Source organism: Choristoneura fumiferana, chromosome 12, assembly GCF_025370935.1.
Source record: "Choristoneura fumiferana chromosome 12, NRCan_CFum_1, whole genome shotgun sequence".
NCBI lineage: Eukaryota > Metazoa > Arthropoda > Insecta > Lepidoptera > Tortricidae > Choristoneura > Choristoneura fumiferana.
This window is the reverse complement of record NC_133483.1, coordinates 10,070,483-10,096,645: the sequence shown is the minus strand read 5'-3', so window position 1 is coordinate 10,096,645 and position 26,163 is coordinate 10,070,483. Positions and strand designations below refer to the sequence as shown.

The 26,163-nt window shown below is 35.0% G+C and overlaps 1 protein-coding gene across 2 annotated transcripts in view; it reads left to right on the top strand.

Annotated features, from left to right (window-relative positions):
- Window positions 1–26,163, top strand: part of Grip (Glutamate receptor interacting protein) — a 279,195-nt gene that overhangs the window by 177,997 nt on the left and 75,035 nt on the right. The window lies entirely within an intron of this gene.

Sequence of the window (26,163 nt, the reverse complement as noted above, 5' to 3'; positions counted from 1 at the left end):
CGGTCCCAGTATAGAGCCCTGGGGAACTCCATTTGAAACCGGTTTGACAGAGGAGGAGGACTCAGAACCGTCGCTCTTAATTAGTTTGACAAATTGGGCACGGTTACTTAAATAGCTGTCGAACCACTTTACTGTCTTTTCGTCAAAACCGTAATAGGCTAGCTTGGATAAGAGTAGCGGTAAGTTTATCGTGTCAAACGCACGGGAAAAATCGAGTAAAACGAGTATAGTGCCCATACCACTATCCTGAGCCCCAAAATGTTACCTGCAACATCGAGCAATGCCGGTAATAAGACATTGTTTGTTTGTCTAAGGCAAGCTCGCGAGGACCAGATTTATCCTTAATAACTCTGAGTTAACTTGTAATTTAACCCATGGTTAAGTAGAGATACATATGAAATTATTATCTTTAATGCAGTCTAACTAGTTTTTTTAACCCTAGATCGCGCAAACGACTCTAAATACGAGTAAATAAAATCCATATACTTTGTTTTCTAATAAGACTTTCTTTCCCATTACAGCTAAATACATGATAAAGTTTACATGCATTACAATAACCTATAATGCCTGTACGTATATTACATTCGGTGGCAAACTATATGGTGATCGTAATCCCGCGCGCACATTTGGAAGTAACACTGGCAACTAACTTTATCGCGTTGCATTTCCCATTTCAATAATATTGCACGCCAGTGCAATCGATACCAATAATTAAAGTGCCCCAGAGAGTAAGGGGCTGTTTCACCATCCTGTGATGCCGTCTCCGTCTATTCGAACAAAACAAATAGAGACGGCATCACACCTAACCGTCGGTTAACACTAATCAATGGATGGTGAAACAGCCCCTTAGTGTTGTAAATGGTGATTATTGGGAATGTTTTGTTTATTGGTTGGAGTGAATTTAACGGTTTATGAACTTATATTGCGATAAAGTTATTTACTTAAATGCTAGTGACTTATACAGGTAGTCAATGTACTATTATTTTCAAGTTCTTCCATTTTGAATTTGATGCTTTTGTAAAAACAATGCTAACTATCACACTAACTATACGAGTCTTGTTCAAGTTATAGAAAATGCATGCTTTAACTAAAATATTCTCTTAACTATACGCTTATGAACAAAGCAGAAAAAAGTGTTGAAGATATTAGAAGCAAGTGAATTTATTCGTCTTTTGAAAGGGAAAAAGACCCTTCATCATTATCAAAAAGTTATTAAGACAGCGTTCCCGCAATTTATGGACTTTTTGGAATCGCTATGACCTTTCGTGCTTATCGTTCTTTCTTACATTAAAAATTTAACCGTTACCAAGATTCATTTACATCATTACACCATCAATCGAAATGAAAAAAAAAAACAAGAATAATACATACGTGTATAATCGTTACGCGACTCTTATCAACAACTAGTTGTGCCCACGAAAAGAAAACTTTCCACCCTTCCTTAAATTGAACTTTATCAACAAATAAGAATTTCCATTAAGTATTTGTAAAAACTTTATTTAATATGCTCGACCAATTGGTTTGAGCTCAACTTACACAGGTTATTTATTTTCAAGTGTGGTGCTATCCGGAGTTGAACTTAATATAATAATGAACATCCTTCCTTCCTTCCTAATCCTTACTATTATAAAGGGGAAAGTGAGTTTGTTTGTTTGTTACGCTTGCACGCCGTAACTACTGCACCGATTCCTATGAAATTTAGCATAGGTACGTCATATTAGAAGTCCAGAATAAATAATAGGATATTTTTTATCCTGAAAAAAATTGCCGTTCCCATGGGATGACCAAAAGTTTGTTTTGTATTCTAACCGCTGACTCTCTACTTAGAACTATGAATGCGCATTACACAAACGTTTTTTTTAAATAATGTGTTAAAAAGCATGCCTACCTACTTGCATTCTGGCTTGCATTCTTGAAAATTTACATGCTCACTTGCAAGCTTGCTTGCATGCTTGCTTGCATGCATGCTTGCATGCTTATTGCTTGCATGCTTAAATGCAGCCTTGAATGCATGCTTGCTTGCACTATTTCTTGCATAAATATGCTTGCTTACATGCTCACTTGCATGCTTGCTTCTTTAAAATGTTTATGGTTCACGCGAGCGAAGCCTCGGGTAAAAGCTAGTGACTTATAATTGTATAATTTGTTGTAATTTTTTTTAATTGTAACCTGGCGGGAGCTGGCTCTGTGACACATTAAGTACGTAATGAAGATTTTTCCCAAACTCCGTTCATCCATTTCCACGTGATGCGCGGTCAAATAAATAGACAAATAGCTGGACAATATCGATAAAAAATCATAAAAATTGCTTGTTTATGAATAGTAGCGTAATACTTTGCTATCCAATACAACTACAACAACAACACAACGGTAGCTGTACAATTAGTTAAAAGCTGTTATTTTGATAATGCGTACAGTCACTTCCTACATACTATATTATAGTATATGTGATTATGTGCAGTACCTATATAAGGCATCATTATCAAAATTTGTAACAATTTATTGAATCCAGCATTAGTCGTTATTTAGGTGTTTTAGGTCATTAAAATTTTTAGCTTTCAACTAATTATTACCAAAGCACGTTCCACCAAAACGTCGTGCAATAAAAACTCGCACACAGCTAAACATTGCCATGACCAATGTGGTAAGTCTATGGAGAAAGAAAGGAAAGCCCACGTTACGAGTACCAGTTCTTTTGTGGTAAATAACCTGCCAAATATCAGGTCATCTATTCACGAAAAGATGGCTTCCTAAAATATATAAAAAAAGGAAAAGTTCTTTCCACTTGTCACCCACTATCATACACTACACAAACAGCGATGCTTATAATTGAATGCCCTAGGCGTATGTATGTAAATACGGACATTATACCAAAAGAACTTGGCTTGTTCAAGTGTATGCGAATAAATCACATTTATGCGAACGTTTTTAGGGTAAGAAGGAAAACAGGAGTTGTAAACCGTCGGTCTGCTTATGTTTCTTAATTTATGGTTTCGGGATTTAGAGTTTTCTTATTAAGGACATGGCCCTAATTCTTGATTCTGTCGTTTGATATAGGGTTGGCTACGTAACGGTATCAGTTTATACTCGAAAGAACGCAGGCGTTTACATTTCAACTGTAAATAAATACAATGTTTTATAACAAGCTTACTTACTACATAAATATTTTATTAATGAGTTTCTTTGTGTTCTTAGCTTTGTTTGATAAAAAGTTTTTGGATTTAGGGAGTAGTGTCTTAGTTAGTCAATAAATTCATCGAACTTTTTTGTTAAATATCAAAAATTTCCATTTAACACTTCTTATGTATTTATGTAGGGAGTTTTTTTCAAAGAAGATAAATATAGAAATAGAAATAAACTTTACTGTATAACTGTGTATATAATAGGGTTACAAAAGGTAAATAAGTCTCAACAGTTTGACGACGATATAATTGTTAAGCTTTGCATATATTTCATACCATTTATTTGCATGCCTATATTAAAGTATTTCGCAGAAAAACTAAACTCACCGATACGGGTATAGCTTGAAAATTATTTAAGTTGTAGTGGCAATGGTCATGCCACGTCGTCTTAAAACCAGTATAATAATTGGTGAAGAAAGGTTTTTGAATGGTGACTAGGTACGAACAGGAAGAAGTAGTGCTGGAAAGCTTTCCACTAGGTGGACCAAGTTCGAATAACCGGTGAATGCAATTTTTGCATTTTAGTTGCTCTGTTAGTATAGACCTAGGAACTTTTGGAACTACGTCAGCCAATTATTACTACTACTAAATTTTTGTAAAAGATAAAACGGCTACACTGCCTACGGGGGGCTTACGTTCAACAAAGGACTTCTTTTAGCTGATAATGATGATGATGAAGTGTTTAATGTAATAAGTGCCTCGCATTTATATAAGAGTGTTCCGCAAGTACAACATCGACCCTGTTATCCCAATAAAATTTACGAAAACAAACAAACAATTCTTTAGGCGACGAGGCGAGAAATCTCATATTAGTTTATTACCGTAACGGGCATCCCTACTCTTTACCACTTTAACTTTATCATCAAAACAAGGTGATTTGAATTCTATCACATCGTAATACCATAGCTAGACGCTCACAACTTGGGTAGTGATTTTATCATGCACGCTCGAAGTGGCTGTCGCGGCCAAGTGTTGTAAATTTTTTCCGCTACTGCGAGTTGTAAACAAGACCGCTTAGTTTAGGGTTCCGTGGCTTTTCACAGTAATTTATTAAGCTCTACGAGTTTGGTTTGGCATCCCTGATAGTTTAAATAGTGCAATGGGGGTAGAAAATAGTTATTTATTTGTGTGCGTGTGAGTCATGTCTGATTATTGTAGGAATTCACCCTTGTGCAGTATAAACAACAGGTAAGTTACACTTAACGTGTAACTAGTATTTAGTGTACTTGGCAAGTTAACAGTTCGATGTACATTACAGAATGTAAAATCTATCTATGTTGTCCCTAGGGGATGCGCTTTTCCCTAGAGATACTGTTTTTGTCAGTTTGACGGGACAATAAAATTTTCAGTGATATTTTTATGAGAAGAATATGCACAACTCTGTAATTTATTGTGCTGTAGGTACGTGTGGTATGATTTCGAAGGCTTTATTTTGGTAAGTAACTAAATAATGTGATTCGGGACTTAATCACAACATGTTTATTTTAATATTACCTAGACGTTTCAATCACATTGCAGCGGCATTTTGGCATTGTCACGAGTCAACGAAATCCCGAAATATACTAGTAATCAGTGAAAATCGCAAAACTTTAAAACATTATTATTTAGGTATCCGCACCTAAATTAAGAAAATTAAAAAAAAATTGAAAATAAGTTTTAAATTGGGGCATAAATGTTAACTGCTGGAAACTCGGAAACGGAACCACGTAACATGAACACAGTTCAAAGTTACGTTCAAAAGTTTTACGCTCAAGCCTTTACCGCTCGGGGGAAAGTATAGAAAAGTAATTTTTTGTTCGAAACAGTAAAGTCGAGTTACCCTGTTTGTCCTCATTCAATATGCTGAACAAATTTGACTTGAGTTCATTTATGAATGTAAAATCTCATTACACCCTATACCAAATTTATTGCTGAAATTATTTGTAATTTTGTTTTAAATAAAATATTAATTAAAATATGTTTTCTCATAAAGCCAATAATAAAAACCTATTTCTTGGAACTGTGCATTGTAGCTTCACTGAAAAGATAGTGATATTACGCAGTGATACATATCTATGAGTGCCTTCCAGAGTTGTAATATAATGTTAGGTATGTCAGAAGAATAAATTCGGTTTCCGGTAATTTTAATTGAATTTTATATTTTACTAGCTTTTACCCGCGGCTTTGCTTGCGTGAACCATGAACATTTCAAAGAAGCAAGCAATTAAGCAAGCATCCAAGTGAGCATGTAATTATACAAGAAATAGTGCAAGCAAGCATGCATTCAAGACTGCATTCAAGCAAGCAAACAAGGGTGTAAGCAATCAAGCAAGCATGCATGCAAGTGACCATACAAGCAAGCACCTAAGCAAACATGCATTCAAGCATGCAAGCAAGTATATAGGTAAAGTAGGTAAGCATGCAAACAATAGATCAAGCAAGCATACTTCCAAATGTGCACGAAATAGTGCAAGCAAGCATGCATTCAAGGCTACATTCAAGCATGCAAGCAAGTATGCAACCAAGCATGCAAGCCAGAATGCAAGCAACAGATCAAGCAAACATACTCCCAAAGGTGCAAGCAATAATGTACGTAAGCATGTATTTAGTTCAAATATTTATCACTTCGCACGAGTAAATCATTAGATACAGCAGTTGAATTGAGATTCTGGGATTTTACAAAATTCCCGTGGGGGTTGCGGAAAATAAGTCGTGGATTTCATTGACGTTGCATTAAAAACAACTATCACAAATTCCATTACTCTAATCTCAGTAGTTGTTATTTCGAGATTTTATCCCTATCCCGTGGGGATATCGGGATAAAAAGTAGCCTATGTTTTATTCCAGATGTCCAGCTATCTTCATATCAAATTTCATCCAAATCCGACAAGCCGTTTTAGCGTGAAGGAGTAACAAACATACTCACTCAGTCACTCACTCACTCACAAACTTTCGCATTTATAATATTAAGTAGGATAACGGACCCCCATGCGCCAGTTTAAATTAAAAGATAGTTTTTCGGTTTAAAAACGGCTACATAATAATGTTTTAAACCTCAATATTTTCTGGCTTTAGTGTGCGAGAATGTGTTGCGAGGAATGTGTTTTTCATGAACCAATAGAAACGTGTCATTTACCTATCCTCGTACAGCGCATCTCTAATGGAAACAGCTGAGCGGAGCGAGGCGAGGTAAATGATGCGTTTCTATTGGTTTCTGAAAAACAAATTCCTCGCACATCTCTGGTGGAAACTGAGCCTTACTTTTAATTCCAACTATTCGTCGAAGGAGGTTATATCAGAGCTAATTTGTAATCATTTTAGTCCAGTCATTAAACTTCTGATTGTAGAGTTATTTAATTTATTTGTTTTTTTTTATTCACTACCCAACTTTCGATCTAAAATTGGTAACTAATTGTGAAAAAATATTTCCTTTTCAACAATTTTACTTTAATTTTGACCATGGTGTAACGTTGAAAGTCTATGGTATAGGTATATAAATAAAAATTGCAATAATGCGCTACCACCCAGCTAAAAAAAATAACTGACAGTGTAACGTTGTGACCTCGTTACATATTTTATTTCTTATTTTAATAAAATTATTAACAAATTAATAAATTATTTATAACTATTTTGATTCAAATCTAATCTAATTTAACTTATTTACTAATATAAAATAATGCTCAAACAAATTATTTACAATAATAAAATATAATGAAACACGTTAACGCTTCTGTACGCTTATAATCTTTCGCAGCGCGGTTTAATAACCAGTTGCTTATTGAATAGAAGCTAGAAGTGACTTCCACCGCCGTCCCCGGGGAATCCACGGCGAACAGACAACAGCGACGAGTACGTACCAGCAGCGCACACGGTCATCTATACGTGTCATCTCGGGCGCTGGTATAAATTTAATTGTCTAAAAAAAAAATACTTATTTTCGAAGTAATTAACCCCCACGACCCTCTCATTGCTCAAAAATTTAAATTCAGATTTATTTTATGAGCCCAATTTTTTTTTTGTTGACGTCTTTGTTTTTTTTGTTTTACTTAATTTCATCGAAATTGGCTTAGCCAAATACGTGAAGCGTCACAAAAGTTGTTTATAAAAATAAATATAGCTTTCACCAGATATTTCTTTCTAAAATATTGCATATATAAAACGAACTCTACGCAAAAGCATTAATTTAGATTCAACACAAATGAATAAGTACCTAAATGGCTAGTAGTGGATGCTGTTCTCATTATCAAATTTAAGTTTGCTCTGCTCAGTTGAACTTGTTTATATATGCAGTGTGACCCGTTAACCATTGACATTTCCTCCTGTATTTTCTATATGGTGTGCTAAACAATTTATTATAAAAATCTTTCATTGGTACAGTTTCAAAACAATGTGATAAATCTTGAAAGCGAGTAGTGAATTTAAAGGAATGGAAAATCGCATGTTTCCGCGGACTTCGTAATACGAACAGCGTACTAGCGGGACTCGTAAACAGCAGGTATCCAACGAAGTTGCATTTTAAATTCTGCAGAACAATGGAGGAGTTTTAAAGTATTCTAGCGTAATTCTTGCAAGACATGCGTCTGAAGTATAACAGTACGATGGTTGTCAGATTTGGTTCTTAAACTGAGATTCTATGTGTTCTATAAAATTTTATACTAGGAGTATAATGTCTGTCGAGATGATATCGTAGAAGTAAAAACGTAAGTTTTATTGCGAATTTAAAACTACTTCCATAGAAGAATAAAAAAATCAGCTTAGTTCGCGACGGACCAGGCGCAGTGAAGAATTATTTACTCAGTAATTTGTAATATGCGACATATTCGCTGGGTGCGAAGTACTAGGCGGGGGTAATGAAATCTATCGCAGCGCTCATAGTGGCCAAAAGTAGAAATAATGTAGGCTCGGTCATCTGTCATACTCATATCACAAAAATGCATCTCGAATTCAATTTTATTAATTCCTTCTTCCTTTTATTTAATTTGACTTTATTGTTATTTTAATGTAATTGAATTGAATTTATTAATGTTTTCTATCTTTGACATTGTATTTGAAAGTTATTTTCTAATTTCATTCGTTATATAAAATAATGTTCTGTGCCTCATCTAAAACTGTATTTGCATGCATTTAAGTATGTTTTTATCGCAAATAAATGATTGATTGATTGATATGAATCTATCATTAACAAAAGCAATTTGTTTGGACTTAACTACCTAATATTTTAGTAATAGATATTTGTGTTATGATGCGAGCTTGAATTATTGAAAACTGTCCCCGTTTTGTTCTTAATTCCTCTACATCCCGGACATGTCCAGCAGATACCAACAATTTTCCTAATGAAACGGTTTGTGGTTGAAATTTTATATTGAGTGCTACTCACAAAACCGGTCTTCAAAATGATACTCATTATGATCTGAAAACAATATTTAATTTATTACTAGCGATATAAGAACAATTATATAATTTTACTATTATTTAAAAAAAAACATTAAGATAAAGCTACAGTAAAAGTACAACTAAACATGAAGTAAACAAACCCTGACCTAACCAAAATAAAACACACTTTTTGAATAAATTTTACTTACCTCATTTAATTTTAGTGACCAAAAAGAAATTCTCAGCGTTTTGTCCACCCAAATCACGGTATCACGTAATTTTTGTATTATAAATGAATAGGTGATAGGTTTGTCACAATGTCTCGATGAAATTTCAAAACGTCAGAGCCTCACATCAGCCAACAAAGTTGCGGACGCTAGGTGGCGCTGATGTTGTGCACAGAGCCAATAGTTATTCAGTTTTAAGTTTATCGACCATTTTTCGTTAATTTCTTAAGCCTACATTTTTTCACAGTATTTCATGTGGAAAATTGTGTTTTTATTAAAACTAAAAACCTAACTTTAACACGTTCGTTTAGTATCCCGTCAAGGTTAAGTAATTTATCAAAATTGCGCCAGAAAGTAAATAAACAAACGTCGTAAAGGCAAACAGAATCAATCAAGTAAATAATTTCGCAATAGTTACACTATTTCTTGGCATCCAGAATTTTCTCATTACGACCCTACGATTTGTCATGCCGAAACAAAACTAACCGAGCGTTCAATTCACTGCGAGATTCAGATCCCAATCTACCCTAGTGTAGATATACGGTTGAGAATCAATTAGGCCTAACCGAAATCCTTCGCAGGCTTATAGTTGTATAGAAACTGCGAGAAAGCTGGAGATGTGCTATGCGAAGTAATAACTTTCTTGGAGTTAATTAAAGTTCTGTGAAGATTATTCTGTGATTTAATAGACTCTCATGGCGTGCGAAGCGGTGTAGTTTAGAAATTAATTTAACAACTTAACGTGGATTTTGTAAACATTAAGAGGTGAGACCGTTATAAATCTCTGCTTATCTTCAGTTCCTACTCGTACTAGGTTTAAGGAATACCAATGGTTTCCGTCCCCATATAAAGCATCTATATTAGCAGATGAAGGTCTTCTAAATCCAATACAAACGCATTACAATATTACATTACAAATAAGAAAGTTTGAGAAGTTGTCTGGATGTTTGTTACTCAATCATTCAATAACGGTTCGACGGATGGATGAAATTTGGCGCACAGATAGGTAGGCACAACAACATCTAATACCTTTAAACGAGCAATTCTTGTATATGTATATATAAACGGCTCGAACGATTTCGATGAAATTTGGTAGGTAGGGGTGTTCGGGGATGAAAAATCGATCTAATCTTATCTCTAAGAAAACTATTTTCACCGAGTTTAAGCCCGAGCAAAGATCGATCGCCCAGGTACTGAATCTTAAATAGACATAATCAATTTTCTCAAAAGCCACCACCAAAATTTCTTAAATTTCAGTGGAATTGCTCCAAATGCCCGTTACACTGTGGCTACATAGTTTTCATGATAACTGGATATATTCATACGTCCGGGTCGCTTCATTATCCGGAACATAACTACCGCGCCGTCCAATAATGTAGCCGAAGTAACAAAACGCAGGCCAATGGAAGCAGGTTTAGTGCGCGGATACATACGGAATGACTCAGCGGACGTGCACGCTCGAACGAACTATTAAAATATGGATAATAAAACAAGAAAACCAATATTTTACTTATACAATGAGATGTCAGGTAGGAAAGTGAGTTGAATGCAAAAAATATACTACAAACTTTTTTAAAGTTACGTCGTACCTCAGTTTCTCATTATATAATTTAAGTTTGCTCTGCTCAGTTGAACTTGTTTATATATGCAGTGTGACCCGTTAACCATTGATATTTCCTCCTGTATTTTCTATTTGGTGTGTTAAACAATTTATTATAAAAATCTTTCATCGGTAGAAAGTTTCAAAACAATGTGATAAATCGTGGAAGCGAGTAGTGAATTTAAAGGAATGGAAAATCGCATGTTTCCGCGGACTTCGTAATACGAACAGCGTACTAGCGGGACTCGTAAACAGCAGGTATCCAACGAAGTTGCATTTTAAATTCTGCAGAACAAGGAGGAGTTTTAAAGTATTCTAGCGTAATTCTTGCAAGACATGCTTCTGAAGTATAACAGTACGATGGTTGTCAGATTTGGTTCTTTGCAAAAACGTTGTTGGCAAAAACGGAACCTTAATAAGTAAATATCAGTAAGTAATCAAAAGACAATGAGTACTAGCGCTATCTATGCTTGGAATAACTCTACGGTACGGTACGGTATTGAATCAAAAATGAAAAATCCTTAGAAAAAGTAAAGTTACTGACATAGCTTGTCAAATTGTAATGTTCTGGCGTAGCAACCACGTACAGGAAGTGAGGAAAATGTTGCTAGGTCTTCTGCAAAGTATTTGGACGATCTGGCAAAGATTGCAGAAACTCATTTGCCGTAGGTAGCACAAAACTAACTGTCGAAGTTATAAAAATACTCAGGGAAGGCTTATGTCCTGATGATGACTGATGCAGAGCGGAGCCGTTCAAAACATGATTCTGTGTAATTCACCGACATCACTGGACACTGAAAGCATATATACGCTAACAATGCTACAGGGACCGGAATGGACTTACCGTCGTACGTGGTAGGCTTTAATTATACACTTACTAGGGTTTAATGGCGCCTCGTTTTCAGAGCACCTTACAGTTGTAGTTTCCCAAAGTTGGAGAGTTAATTCAAATTCGTAAGTGCGTTAGTATTCTCGAATTATTACGTTTGTAATTAGTTTACAGGCATACAATTCATCATCGTCCATGCAATGTATTGTGTTTAGAAAGTAGCCTTAAGAGTATCAACAATAAAGCTAACGTGTACAGTGAAGGTCACCAAAATTTAGTCACCATATAATTTTGAAACTTTAGACGAAAGATTGTTAGTATTAACACACTGTTTTTTTTTCTACTTAATCGAAACAGGAATTTAAAAAAACTTAAACTAAATATAACGTACCTGTGGTAATGCAAAAGCTACCAAGTGAATCTGCGCCGGAAGTGATGCATCCACGCCAATATAATTAGCATTGAGATGATGTTTTTTTTTATATTATTTGTAATAGATTTCTTGCTTCTATCTGTACGTTTTAATTTAACTTATAATGATACTAGCCGTTACCCGCAACTCCGTCCGCGCAGAATCTAGACACGCGGCAGCGTGTCAAGCCAAGTTCAAGCTAACAGAACTGGCGAGCAGCACCGTGAATAATTTTACCCGAACCATTTGGAGTCACTTTTGACACCCTCATAACTCAAAAACTATTTCACATGAACTTGTCAAATTTGGATTATTTATTGAAACTTGTGACATACATGTGTGCTTCAAATTTTATAAACATACCTCAAACGGTTATTTAGATATTAACATCCAAAAATCGTCATTTTTATCACTGACTCACCTATAGATCAAAATGCTAACCCAGTTCCAGGTGACTTAGAAAGCTCAAATTTGGCATCCAGTTAGGTAGTTGGGTGAATACAAAGGAATAAATCAGAAACTAGTAAATTTTTATCATTTTATTATAATTTTGAAATTAAGTTATTTCTTAAAATAAAGTACTGATATCGCATCAAAACATAAATGTGAAATGAGAGCCAAGTTCAATATTATGTTATATTAGACTTGATTAGAGAAGTTCTAAAGGCAAAAGAAGTATTGAGATCTAAATGGGTGCCAAGTTCAATGGTCAGTCCTGAAATTTATTTTATAACGATAGACTTTAACTGTTCAATAGTAAAAACTTAATGTTCTTAATTTCTTAACTTAGGATAATATATTGAAGCCTAAGGTAGGACTTGGCTAGTTTTCATATACGAATTATAATATAGCCTTCGCAAGTTTTAAAGTTGTAAGTTCTTATTTTATTCTTCCGAAAATTTTTGACTTGCTGGTAGAAACTAGCCATCGAACATAGGGCTCTTACTTACTAATAATTCGTATATGAGAAGTAGCCAAGTCCGACCTTACTGCAATATATTTGGCTTCAATATATTATCCTTTAAGTTGTTACAAAATATTTTATATTGTTATAAATAAATGTCAGGACTGACCATTGAACTTGGCACCTGGGCACTTGGCACCCATTTAGCTCTCACTTCTTATGTCGTTAAGGTCAACAATTAAGGCATATAATCATAATCTTGAACTTGGCTCTCATTTCACATTTATGTTTTGATAGTTTTCGTTTATCGGTATCCCACGGAAACTATGCAATTTTCCGGGATAAAAACTAATCTATATCCATCTCTGGGACTCAAACTATCTGTATACCGAATTTCATCCAAATCGGTTCAGTGTTTTAGACGTGATGAAGTAGCAAATAAACTGAATTACAAACTTTCACATATAATAATATTAGTGGGACACATTTTATGCTCAGCTTTACATTTACTGGACAACATTGAAGCTATTGCTTTACTATTCAGCTAGTATTAAGTCATAACTACGCATTTTAAACTTACTTGCACCAGTCTCTCCCATTATTGGAATTTATTGTTCTGGCATCTAATTACTTTCTCGTTTACTATTTGTCTTCCCGGCTGACGTAGCCTTTGTAGTTGTCTTTTGATCTTCTTTTAAAAAAATGTCTACAACGTATAACATTAGCGAATGCACAAGCATTTTGAATCGTCTTGCTTTTTCTTACTTTTGCTTCACGGCGTTCAAAAAGAATGAACAAGTTGGCAGTATTTATTTCTCATTCGTATAAACATTCGAAATATGTCGAGGAAAATCTCAGGCCAAAACCCATAAAAGGTTGTAGCGCCGCGAGACAGAGAGAAAGGGAGAATCTGATATTCTGTCATTTTCTTGAATAACCTGCGAAGTGTGAGTGCAACTCGCGCACCACGAGTCTCGTTTGTATTATATACCCTTTCGTTATATAATATGTTACACGGTACACAAAAAAGCGTTTCACGGCGAGGCTAATGCCTCACTGGTAAGGCGACGGCGAAGCGAGAACGCGACGGCAACGCGAATCATTAGTGTCCACGTTAACAGCAACGACGAACAAGCGAATCGCCAATAAATACATCGTGAATTAGCTGGCTGCATTCACTAGGCGACACGATTTCATAATCGCGACAGATAACAAAATAGTGTCCGCACCTAAGACGTAAAACGCCAATTACGTAGAGAGAGTGAGACCTTTTTTTTATTCCACTGGAAGGAAAACGAGCAAATGCGTCTCCTGATGGTAAGAGATCACCACTGCCCATAGACACCTGCAACTGTACCAAGGGGATTGCAGATGCGTTGCCAACCTAGAGGCCTAAGATGGGCTACCTCAATTGCCTACCTACCTACCTAATTCCTATACATAGAACTCAGCTGGGCAAATGTACTGTCACGCGTGTAGGAGAGTATTTAAAAGTAAATTCGGCCTAGCCAGCCATTTCAGAGTCCATAATTGGCGTCATAATTTGTAGAATAGTTTTTGGGGTCGCCGTCATCGAAACCGATGAAGAGGACTATATACACGGTACACATAAAACTTTTTATTTTCTTATTTGCTCTTCCATGTTTGTTTTAACCTTTGAAATTTTTAATGGGTTGTAAAATTCTCAAAAAAAAATCGAGTCGTCATTGCGAATCCACTATCGCATATATTTTAGGGGCCTTATCAAGAACTAGGTGTTGCTTGCCACTTCGTCTACGAATAATTCGTTTATTGCGTGCCCGCGGGAATTATAAAATTTTTTGGGATAAAATCTATCCTAACGTATGTCCTTCTCAATGTATTTGGAACGTTCGGGGTCGGTTGAGTACGTTAAACGTGAAAACGTTACAAACACACAAAATAATACTATTAGTAAGTACGTTTTTGAACTTGTGACACAGACTATAAAATACCTATCTACAAGATTTTACTTATTGGCAGAACTAGGTACCATTAAACAATAAAATCACGCTAACCGTCTTTTACTATTACGCTTACCGTGTTCAGCTATCATTTGTGTGCTCGTAAGTAGAACGTTTGCAAGATTATGTTACTAAATTTAAATTATCGTACATTAGAGTTAATAGAGAAATGGAGCTGCAGATCGCATAAAAAACATTCACGACCAGTGATCTATTTCTATCGCATTGGTTTCCGGAGTGATTCACGGAGTATTATTTTTTCTTCTGCCAGTTTCTTGTTTACTCGTATGAGCAGTACCTAAAGTTTTCCTCGCAAAGACATAAGGCAAAGAAATAAAATTTGCCATAATTTATTCGTATCAATAAATTAATTTGTAAGAAGTACTTTTTCTATATTATATTAAATCTTACGTATATACATCTACGTAAGTATCCATTAAAGTACTTTGACCGTTGTTCAAAATAATGTCCAATGGGGTAAGACTTATTTAGGGGTTGTTTCACCATCCATTGATAAAATTTATTTGACGGATAAATGTGATGCCGTCTCCGTCTATTCGAACAAAACAAACAGAGACGACATCACATTTATCCGTCAAATAAATTAAATCAATGAATGGTGAAACAGGGGGTTAATGTTTGTTTATTCGAACCGTTTTTAGGTACTTTATTTCTACTATGATCGGGATACGATAAACACAAACAGACAAACACGTGTCTCGGATGCAATATACATCCATTAAAGAGAGATAAAAGGTATACCATGTGCTATTAATGTTTTATTGCTTGTAGTATTTGGATTTATTTATTACCTAATAGGTACTAAAAATACTAAACTAGTTCGGACGTTTGTGGTGTTGTATTGGTCAGATATTTTTATATCTAAATGCTTTTTTTTGAGTGTTTATTTGATTGACTAGTGTGCACACTTTTGTTATTGATATAGTGAATCATCAGAATGTACGTTTTGATATCATTTGCGGACTTCATTAGCAATTTCATTTTATTTCTAGAGGTAATATCTCCGTCATTTAAGAAAGATCTTTCAGTAAAAATAAACATGGTAATACCATACGTAAATAGTAATACCAATTCAGCACAAGTTAATAAAATCTATTGATGTTTAAAACATCGTTTAAAAATAAAGCAAACATTGTAGTAATATCTAAGACAGACAAACAAACATTCCAGTTTATAATATTAGTAATATTCGGAGCGGACGTAGCTCGGCAGACGCGCGCCTGTTCTATATTTAAGTACGACGCGTGCGCAGAAACAAACATCTCACAAAATTGTGAAAGAGACGCGGCTACGCACGTCTCGTGGTGATACTGAAAACGAAATAGTATCAGTGATCTAGAGTAAATAACTCTTAAAACGAGTGAAAACGACAATGTGGACTAAAGTGTGAAGGAGCTCATAAGTGCGTATCATGAGGATGAGGATGTTAGTGATGATTGAGTGATACAAACACAAGAAATAAAATTTAAAGTTTTTGTTTTTATTTTAAAAACGTTTGAAGTTCAAAAGCACGATGAAGCTTGTTGTTTTATAGAAACCCGTTTTTTTTTATAAAATCGGGGTAAACAGTGATTTTAGTGAAACCAATGGAGTATTGTCTGTGATGAATAATGTTCGGCAATCTCAAACTTCCCCTGATAAAGCAAAAGGGGTGCAAGGAGGAGCCCCTATACTGCTACAGGAGTGTGAAAACAAAACCACCGAAGACGCCAACTTTGCGTGCGAAGCGACATCAAAGACGTAAGTCTGTTTGCTGTATTATTTATATGAAGGGGTTCGTGTTTGTTGTGTGTCTAACGACAGGGTAATTAAATTTGCACTGGTTGCCTGTGCTGTAATTTCGCGGTAAAGCTTTTTTTAATTTATATTTAGAACATTTTCTACAAAACTTTGTACAAAAGTTTTGAATTCAGATAAAAAATATATTTTTACACAGCAACCTGCTCCAGGTATTTCAGTTGTGCTCCTAGCCTAGCTAGATTATTTAAGGTAATGCTGTACTCAACGTTTCTATTCAACTTCCCTATTCACGTAACATTGATCATCAAACTCAATCCTAAATCATCAAACTTAAAGCTTGTGTAGGTACCTAATTAGTATGAAGTCAACACAAACAAATACATACTATTTTTGCTCGCGATTCCGTCTGAAAAGAATTTGTTTATCGCTATCCCACGGGACTAACGCAATTTTCCGAAATAAAAACTGTCCTATCCAATGTTTTTAACTATCTTACCATATCTTAATCAATTCAGAGCTCTAAGACAGAGTTAGACACTTTTGCTTTGCATTTATTATATTAGTAAGGATGGATAGTAAATAGCACCTTCACTCTAATCTGACCTTCATTTTTCCTGATAGTCTAGCATGTCTAGTATCAAACTTTCAGACAAACGTTTTTCAGACTTAAGCCTGGAACTCTAGAGCGCGTAGTCAGTTTTATTTGCTCTAAGCCAATCAACGCAGCTAGGCTCCACGGTAAATATAAACAGCTTAATGAGCCGTGTGTTTGTACCAACCTCAAAATTAGTTGCCAAGAGAAATTCAACGGCGTCTGAAGCACTGCGGTTTGTAAATACACGCCTTTGCAGCAAATTTAAGCGGGTCGGCCTTTGCTATGCAGTGCCGTGAAGTAGGTGAATCCGAACCTCTGATAAGTTTGACAGACACAATTCAATTGTATACGTATAATATGAAAGATACATACTATTAACAATCTAATACAATTAATATAAATTAATTAATTAATTAGTTATTTTAATTATTTATGAATTTATTAAATAATTATAATTTAGGACGTGAGTTATCCGGAGTTATTATATTTAATCTAATAGTAGATAGTATGCGTGCAAACAATTTTCTCATTGAAGCTTCTTGAAGAGTATTTGATTACAATTTATTAGTAATAATTAATCACATTGTTATTCAACTCGAACTATTTGTATATATACTTAAAACTTTAAGTTAACGAATAAAAAAATAAAAAAAAACATATTATTGAAAGCAGTATTTATTAGTTGTACATCATCATGATGATTACTGTGGTTAAGTTAAAAGCTCTGTTACTTGAATTGACATTTTATGAGCTGCGCTCCGATTCTCTGAACTGAATGTGTAATGCGCGATAATCTGGCAGTATTAATTAAAAAAAACGAATTATAGCTAACTAACATGGAATTTTTACTTATTAAGATGGGAATATCCACGTAGTTAGTATCTGTATCCTTTAGTTACTGTACTCATTGCAAAAAAGTAAACAAAGGTTAGCCTGATATATTTTTTAAAGAGACGTAACTTCTACATCTCTTTTCTTTGGAGTCAAGTTAGATAAAACAAAAAATGTTTCCCGTATCCTGGTCACAAGTTCAATAGGAAGTTAACGTTAGACTTTGTTTATTTATTTTAAGTTTCACCCGCTACCCAAACAGATCATAGTCATCTGTCAGTGGCAATGTTCTATTGTCTGTCTGTTGAGGTTACATTAACTGAAATTATACTAATTTTGGTTGAACTTTTTACGTTTAAATCTTGTTATTTTTTATTTGGTAAAATATACTATTAAGCAACTGGAGGTCTATGGGGGTATTAGTCCAACAGTGGACTTCCAACGGCTGTGATGATGATGATCAAAAATATATTTTGCGGAAAAAACAAACGTTTTTGTCTATTTAACGATTCAAGACACAATACATCAGACGCTGTGTTCATCACATTTTTGCCCCTTTTTTTTTTATTCAACTGGATGGCAAACGAGCAAGTGGGTCTCCTGATGATAAGAGATCACCACCGCCCATAGACACCTGCAACACCAGGGGGATTGCAGATGCGTTGCCAACCTAGAGGCCTAAGGTGGGATACCTCAAGTGCCAGTAATTTCACCGGCTGTCTTACTCTCCACGCCGAAACACAACAGTGCAAGCACTGCTGTTTCACGGCAGGATTAGCGAGCAAGATGGTGGTAGCAATCCGGGCGGAACTTGCACAAGGTCCTACCACCTGCAAAAGCCCCTGTGATGCTAGTGGCAACCAAATGGGACACTATGAACTTTCCTGTCAAAGGAGTGCGGGCCGCTGTTCTCGTCATGCTGCGCTCCATTGACACAATCCGTCAATCTCTTCGAGTGGCCGCTTGTTCTTTTGCCTCCTCTTACATAATAAAAAATTGAAATTTAGCCCTTATCTCCGTCCGATTTCGTTTAGAAAACTAATACGTAGGTCAAGGCTTTACCTATTAATCCCCAAAAAAGGGCATCGTGGTATTCATTCTCATTGTATATGAAAAACTCCCGTACAAAAAGTCATCTGTCTTCGATCCAAATTTTATCCAAATCAGTCTAACCGTTTTAGCGAGAAAGAGTTAAAAAATCAGCCAAGTGCGAATTGTACTCGCGCACTGAAGGTTCCGTACAAAGTCGGTTTCTTTGTAGGCATCTCAGTGTTGCAAATCCCCTCTCTTAAGCAAGACGTACGCCAGTGTGGGGTCATATTAGATGGTAACTGACATAGATAGACATAAAATAAGTTGTCGTTAAAAATTTCATTTTTAATTCAAGATTTTTGCTGACTGTACTTTCTGTGACTGTACTTTTCGCTGATTACTTTTCGCTTTGTCATACTCCATATTAGTTCAATAGTGTTCAAGTGGCAATGGTATGGGGGTAACCGCAATACTTCATGCCCATTTGCTTTTAACAGCTCATCAATATAATATATTGGGTCGGGTTTGTTGCGTTTTACCAAAGTTAAAAGTTCAGCCCTGGTGAATGTTTCTTCCCAAGGAAAGTTATTTGAGGTAAGCCAATCTCGGATTGCTTGTTTCCTTGAACTGATATTCGGTGCTTTATTAATCTAAATTGTGTGGTAACTTGCATTGTCCATAACTATAATGCTTGGTTAAGATTGGTTTTTTGGAATCTTTTGTATTTTTTATTTCAATTCCAAATTTTCATACAATATATATCCCTACTAATATTATAAATGCGAAAGTAACTCTGTCTGTCTGTCTGTCTGTCTGTTACGCTTTCACGTCGAAACCACTGAACCGATTTTGATGAAATTGGTATATAGGTATTTTGAACCCCAAGATCAACATAGGATACCTTTTATTCCGGTAGAGGCGCCACCGCGCGATAACCTAGATCTGCGCAGACGAAGTCGCGGGCTTAAGCTAGTTTTTCTATATTTCAGTTTGTATTTTCAATTTAGGTTTCACGGGATGACCGTAAAAGTAAAAATTTGGAATTGAAATAAAAAATACAAAAAGATTCCAAAAAACCAATCTTAATTTTATTGCTTAGTAATGATATCTCTTGTCCTGGTGAGCGGTTAGTTCCAATGTAGTGCCGAAAAAGTTTCTCGATGAGGGCTACGGCATAGATGTCGCTAGCGTCACTGCTTAAGTGGCTAAATAAGAAACAAACAAGCTGAGATATGAGGTGCATAAGGGAAATTCGTGTCGGTACCGTTGACCATCAGTGGTGTAGCGGTATAGCACGCGGTACGGAATACCGAGGACCTGGGTTCGATTCGCAGTGATGGTCTTATTTTTCTGGTTTTTCTGTGAATCTATATTTCAGTTTGTATTTTCAGTAATGCTTGGTGTATCCAAATTAGGCAGCAGCTTATCTTGAACCCACTTTGAGAAATTGGCAGCGTTCATGTCATCATGATAATCGGCTGACTTTGATTTGCTGCTAAATATTAAAAGGGCATTATTTACAAATCCTGATTCAGTGCCTGCAAGTACAATTATGAATCGTTTGCCTTTTGATATATTAGTGACCATTTCAGAAGTTGACGGACCCTGCCAATTTTTTTTTGGTTTGTAGTTAACATGAATATAGGTCTCATCTAAATATACAATCGGTTTTCTTTCCTCTGTAATTTTTCTAATGTATTCGTGTCTCGCTGCAGCAATATCATTTTTTTCCATTAATATGGTTCTCTCTTCAACATGTTTCTTGAAACAAAATCCCATGTCATGTAGAATTTTGCGTAGTGTTTCATGTCCACCATCAAACTGAATAGATTGTCGCAACTCACTAAGCAGTTTTGCGATTGTGGGGACCTCATTTCTTACTAAGTAAAATTCATTTATCAGGTTACGTATGGCAACCTTATCGAAGTCATCAATATTTCTTTTCGTGGCACGGCAATTGCGTTTCTTGCCAGGAGTTACCCATATGCCTGAATTTGTATTAACTTCGTGCTTGATTTGGCGAATTGTTCTTAAGCTAATACCTACAAATAATAAGTTAATATGTTAAGTCTAGAAAATAATACTAATTTAGACCTTTAAAACAAGTTCGAACAACATCTTACCAGTCATTGAACTATTTTTTTGAATATATGTCGCCTCTGCGCTGACGTCCAATTTATCCATTTGTTTGAGTTTGTCAATAGAATTTTTTTTTGTTGTCTGAACAGCTTCAGATAATTCACCTTGAAAAAACGAATATACAAGTTAAATATATATCTTTACTTTATCATATTATTTCATGAAAATAATATAAAAAAGCAGAAAATAGCTATCAAATATCAAGAATTTATTAGGGACTTACTTGTAGAGGTTATAATTTTATGTAAGCATTGCTCTTTTTGCTCACAGACGGACTCCATGTCTTCTTTTACATTTTGGAAATGAGTAATCATCTTGAATATAAGTTTTCAAACTCCACTTTTATTTGTTTTAACCATTTCGAAAGAAGGATTCGCAAAAACCTCAAAAAAAATACTCAAGATCAATTAAAGAAATGTCTGAGTAACATGAAAAAGTATTACCACGGCGTGATTTTTCTGGGTTGCCAATTAATATCTTATGCAGAGTTATCGTGTGACGATTCTACCTATTTTATACCTTAGGCTGCTATTTACACAAATTACTAATAATTCTCAAGCAATCTTAGCCGTTATCATTTTCGTTGTAAATTTGATATACTTACGACCAACCTGATTTCCACCCAACAATTTAGATTTTAGAGGGGAGATACTCGATTTTAATGAAAATTTGCACTTTAAAGTTGAATATTGCGCAAACAGATTACTAAATCAAAAGATCGTTTCGGCAACCCCCCAATGGTTTTAAAAGACCTATCCAACGATACCCACACAGTATTTTTTATGGTTTTTTTATTTTACCACTTTGTGTTTGTCGTGACTAATATGTATATTCATGCCGAATTACGATTTTCTAGAACTAACGGTCTCAGAGCTTAGCTGCGGAAAGACAGACAGACAGACAAATAGACGGACAGACAGACATGGCGAAACTATAAGCAGATCTGAGTACCTACTTGATATTAATTTCAGATTGATCTCCACGCGTTCCTAAGAAGAAAAGCCTCAACTTTAGTATTTGTAATAGTATCTAGTAGGATTTTCTAGGATCCGATTGTCTTGAGTTCGTCTTATCAACAGGACAGTTACTGTCCAAACTTTACGGAAATATTGTCAAATTATGTACTTATAGGTACTTTAAGAGCAAACAGCAAAGTGACAATCAACATATTATATTATAGTGTCATACAAAGTCCGGTTAGTAAACTGAACACGGCATTCAATATTTGCTGCGTCATGTCCAATAAACTGTTAACACGTATATATTCATATCCCAACAGGACTTAAATGGAACTTCGAAGAGCGATGCTGAATCAACATCGATGGATTGTTGTCCTTCTATTCTAAGACTTTTAGTTAAATTATTAGTTTCTTTTCATTTATGCTTAGTTAGTTCTTATTTAATTGTACTGTTAGTATTTTAGATATTTAAAGTCTGTTATTGCTTCTTTTTTCAGAAAATAAGCGACTGCTGGTACAAAACATACATTATTCGAGGTCAGCCCTAACAATTATTTTGATTTGACTTGCTTTACCTCGAAAAAACGTAGAAGTTATTGCATCAAACGTTTACAAACTCAAATGCTTTAACTGGCTACTTGTAGCTGGGTCAACTTCAGAGGCCGGTATCCTCTTCAGAGGGTATCCATTGCCGTCCGTCAAGCTTCCCTCGAGAACGTTTATATATAGCCGTTGCGTAAAGTATGGCTGACCTTAATTATGGACACTTTGGACGGGGGCCATGCGACGTAAACAACCGCAGGAAGTTACGCTTTTAGGATTAATCTGCGTAAAAAAATAAAATATTGTTTTAATCCAGTCCTACGCGTGGTCCTACCTCGTATTTAAGACGTTGTATTGCACATGGTTCAAGCATTCGATATTAAAAAAAGTTAAAAATGAAACAAGAAGACACCTTAACCTAACCTGAGACACCTGAACTAAATACATGTACATATTACTGTAAAATAATAATTATAAAAAGAACACCCCTTTAGTGAATTGCCATATATATGTATTGTAAATGATATTATTATTATTAATAAACTTCGATTTATGATACAAATTGATGAATTTGTCACTAACTTTTCATGGGAACTCCCAAAACAGACATCGTAGACTTTTCAGCGTGAAAGAGTAGTAAATACACGTAAGTACAATGTGTGTGTGTCTGTGTGTTGTTCTTGTGTTTGTAGCTAAGGTAAGTAGAAGGGTTAGAACGAATTTGCCATTGCAAGACCAGACAAAATAATTTAATATAAAAAAATATGACTAAAGTAAAAACTAAGATCAAAACAAGACGTGCAAAAACATAATATCACTTTTTTAACCATGTTTTGTTAATCGGTCAGACTTGGCAGATCTCGGTTCGAAACTTTACGAGGAAACATGGATTTGTGGAAAATGAATTGGCAGATAATAGCTGTTTTATTTTAGTGAAGCTATATTCGTCTCTGTAATGACCGCGCTGCTACGATGTTGCTATGAGTACGTATTTAATCGGTAGGTTTATACCTGTTAAGTATATTTAAAAAAAAGATTTACTGTCATTCGGTGTAAATTGGAAATCGTCCACTTGAATTAATCATTTTGAATTTGTACCAAAATGAATATCAACAAAAGCCTACTATTACATAAACCCCCAATGGGCTTTCCAATAGTGGCATAATAAGTTCATTGTATTTATATTGTTTCGATTATATTAATAAAAAAAAAAAAGTGTATTTTGTCAAAATTTTATTGTGCTGAAAAATATTTCCAACCAAATTTATTCTTGTCGTAAATTAATTAAACCCAAATGGAATATCATCCGTTATAAATTAGCAGCAAAATGAAATAAGCAAGAAGTGAATGTTGTCTAAATCAAGTTTTAACTTAATATGTAGGTCCAAAATAAATTATTTCGGGTGGAACATCTTTACAATTCGTCATATTTCTGAGTATACGTAAATACAAGTAGTCGTTTTTTTTCGGCATACGTCAAATTTGACAATTTTACTATAGGACAAGGTTCAATTTTCGACGATATTAAGGATGGTCAATTTTCCTTGTTGATGTATTTCTAATTGTCATTTTTCTGCTTTGACGTATAATTTCGAGTTGTCCATTTTCCATTTGCACCAAATGACAGTAAATCAAAATAAAAACCGGGCAAGAGCGTGTCGTACAAGCCTAGGATAGGGTTCCGTAGCTATTACGAAAAAATCAAATAATATTTTTTCGTATTGTGTACTGAATCTTCCAAGTTTAGTTATATTTTATACCTTAGGCTGCTATTTACTCTTAAACTACTAATAATTCGCAAGCAATCTTAGCTGCTATAATTTTCCTTGTAAATTTGATATATTTCCTACCATTCTGATTTTTTTCAAATTATTCCACCCAACAGAGGGGGGGGGGACTTTCGATTTTAATGAAAATTTGCATTTTAAAGTTGAATATTTCGCAAACAGATCACTGAATAGAAAAATTGTCTTAGCAAGCCTCCAATGGTTTTAAAAGACCTATCTAACGATACCCCACAATATAGGGTTAGTCGAGAAAAAAAACACCTTACTGTATGAGAGGAGGTAAGTAAGGTAGGCGTGACTGATATGTATATTCATGTCAAATTACAGCTTTCTAGTACTAACGGTCTCTAAGTTTATCCGCGGACAGACAGACGGACAGACATGGCATGGCAAAACTATAAGGGTTCCTAGTTTACTACGGAACCCTAAAACAGTCCATTCAATTATCTTATTTCACAGTAAAATTGTATTAGTTAAAGGATACTACTTATGTGCAAACAAGTGGGTAAATTAGGCAGATCTAATACTAAGGCTGGAAATATTGAGACTTATCGATTTGACCTATCTAATCTAATTCTATCTGCTAATATGCTTTTGCCCAATAGAATTTTAAAATTTTATGGTAAAAGCCAATATTTATGTTCTTATGTGAATAAATCAACTCCAACAAATTTGTTTATACTTTAGATGTTGGTTACACTTTCTTAGCTTTGGGTCCAAATCTTATGTGACTTAAGAATAGGTAGGTATTTTAATAACTAAGGTGCGAGTTCATCGCATTGTTGTCGACAAGGTTTGAGCTGCGATTGTTCGAAACAAACTTGGATCAAAGCAGCAGAAAGGATTTGGGTTGTTGTTGAAGTTTTCCCTCTGAAAAACTGTGGGGGATTTGATAGAACTACGATTAACACCTGACCTGACTTTAGTTTCATACGTTCGAGGAGTTAGTTATAGGTACTTTTTACAAAAGAAGATTACCTCCTCCTTTTTTAAGGTCAGTTAAAAATACAAAATTATAAACTAATGAACAACAAAATAAAACATAAAAATCGAACAAATTTATGTTTACTCATCATCTGAAATGTAATTTGAAGTCACTCATCTCAAATATCGGTTTATGAATTCAACGTTAGGCTGCGTCTCCACCAGAGATGTGCAAGGATGTGCAGCATGGACTGTGTTCTTCATTTACCTATCTTCGCACAGCATCGCTTTGGTCGAAACAGCTGAGCAGAGGGAGGCGAGGTAAATGAAGCGTTTCTATTGGTCCATGAAAAACACACCCTCGCACATCTCTGGTTGAAATGCAGCCTTATAAATCCATAACGTTTTGATTTTAACCGCCAAAAATCGTATTAATTTAAGCAAAGATATTTTAAAAATCCTAAGTTTTAGAAACATCTAATGAAGATTCACAATATCCCCATCATCATAACCTGCCACACCTTCGTGTAGCAGTTAGATATTATTTTTAATGAAATTGCAAAAATTTATGAAGTGGCGTCAAACGTTATTAGGTTTAACATCGGGTTGCCCTCACCGCTGACTAGCTATTCATATTACCCTAATTTTCCATCTACCCTTATAAAAAGGCGCCAGTCCAAGCCCCCTGACCCGTGACTAACTCCCGACTTGAGAACGTGACGGGGCCCTAAAATGGGCTTGAATAAATTTCCGCATCTGATTTTATAGCTCGCCTGTTCTCTCGCATCAACACCTTACACTGCCTTTAGTTTTGGGGCCAGGAGATAGTAGATTAATAAAGGTTAAATTTTTTAACTATACGTTGGTGGAAAGAAAATCATTTAATTTAGCTGAATAGATAGCAAAGACTCAACAAATTGTATATTGCGTTTGCTGGCTGACTGTAAACGGTACCTATCACTAAAATACTCGTATGTAAGGATTGTACTAAATAGAAACTTAATTCGTATATAAGATTTTCTGCAATTAAATAAATAAATAAATATCACTGGGGACACTTTATTAACCAACTTTGACCTAGTCCCAAACTAAGCAAAGCTTGTA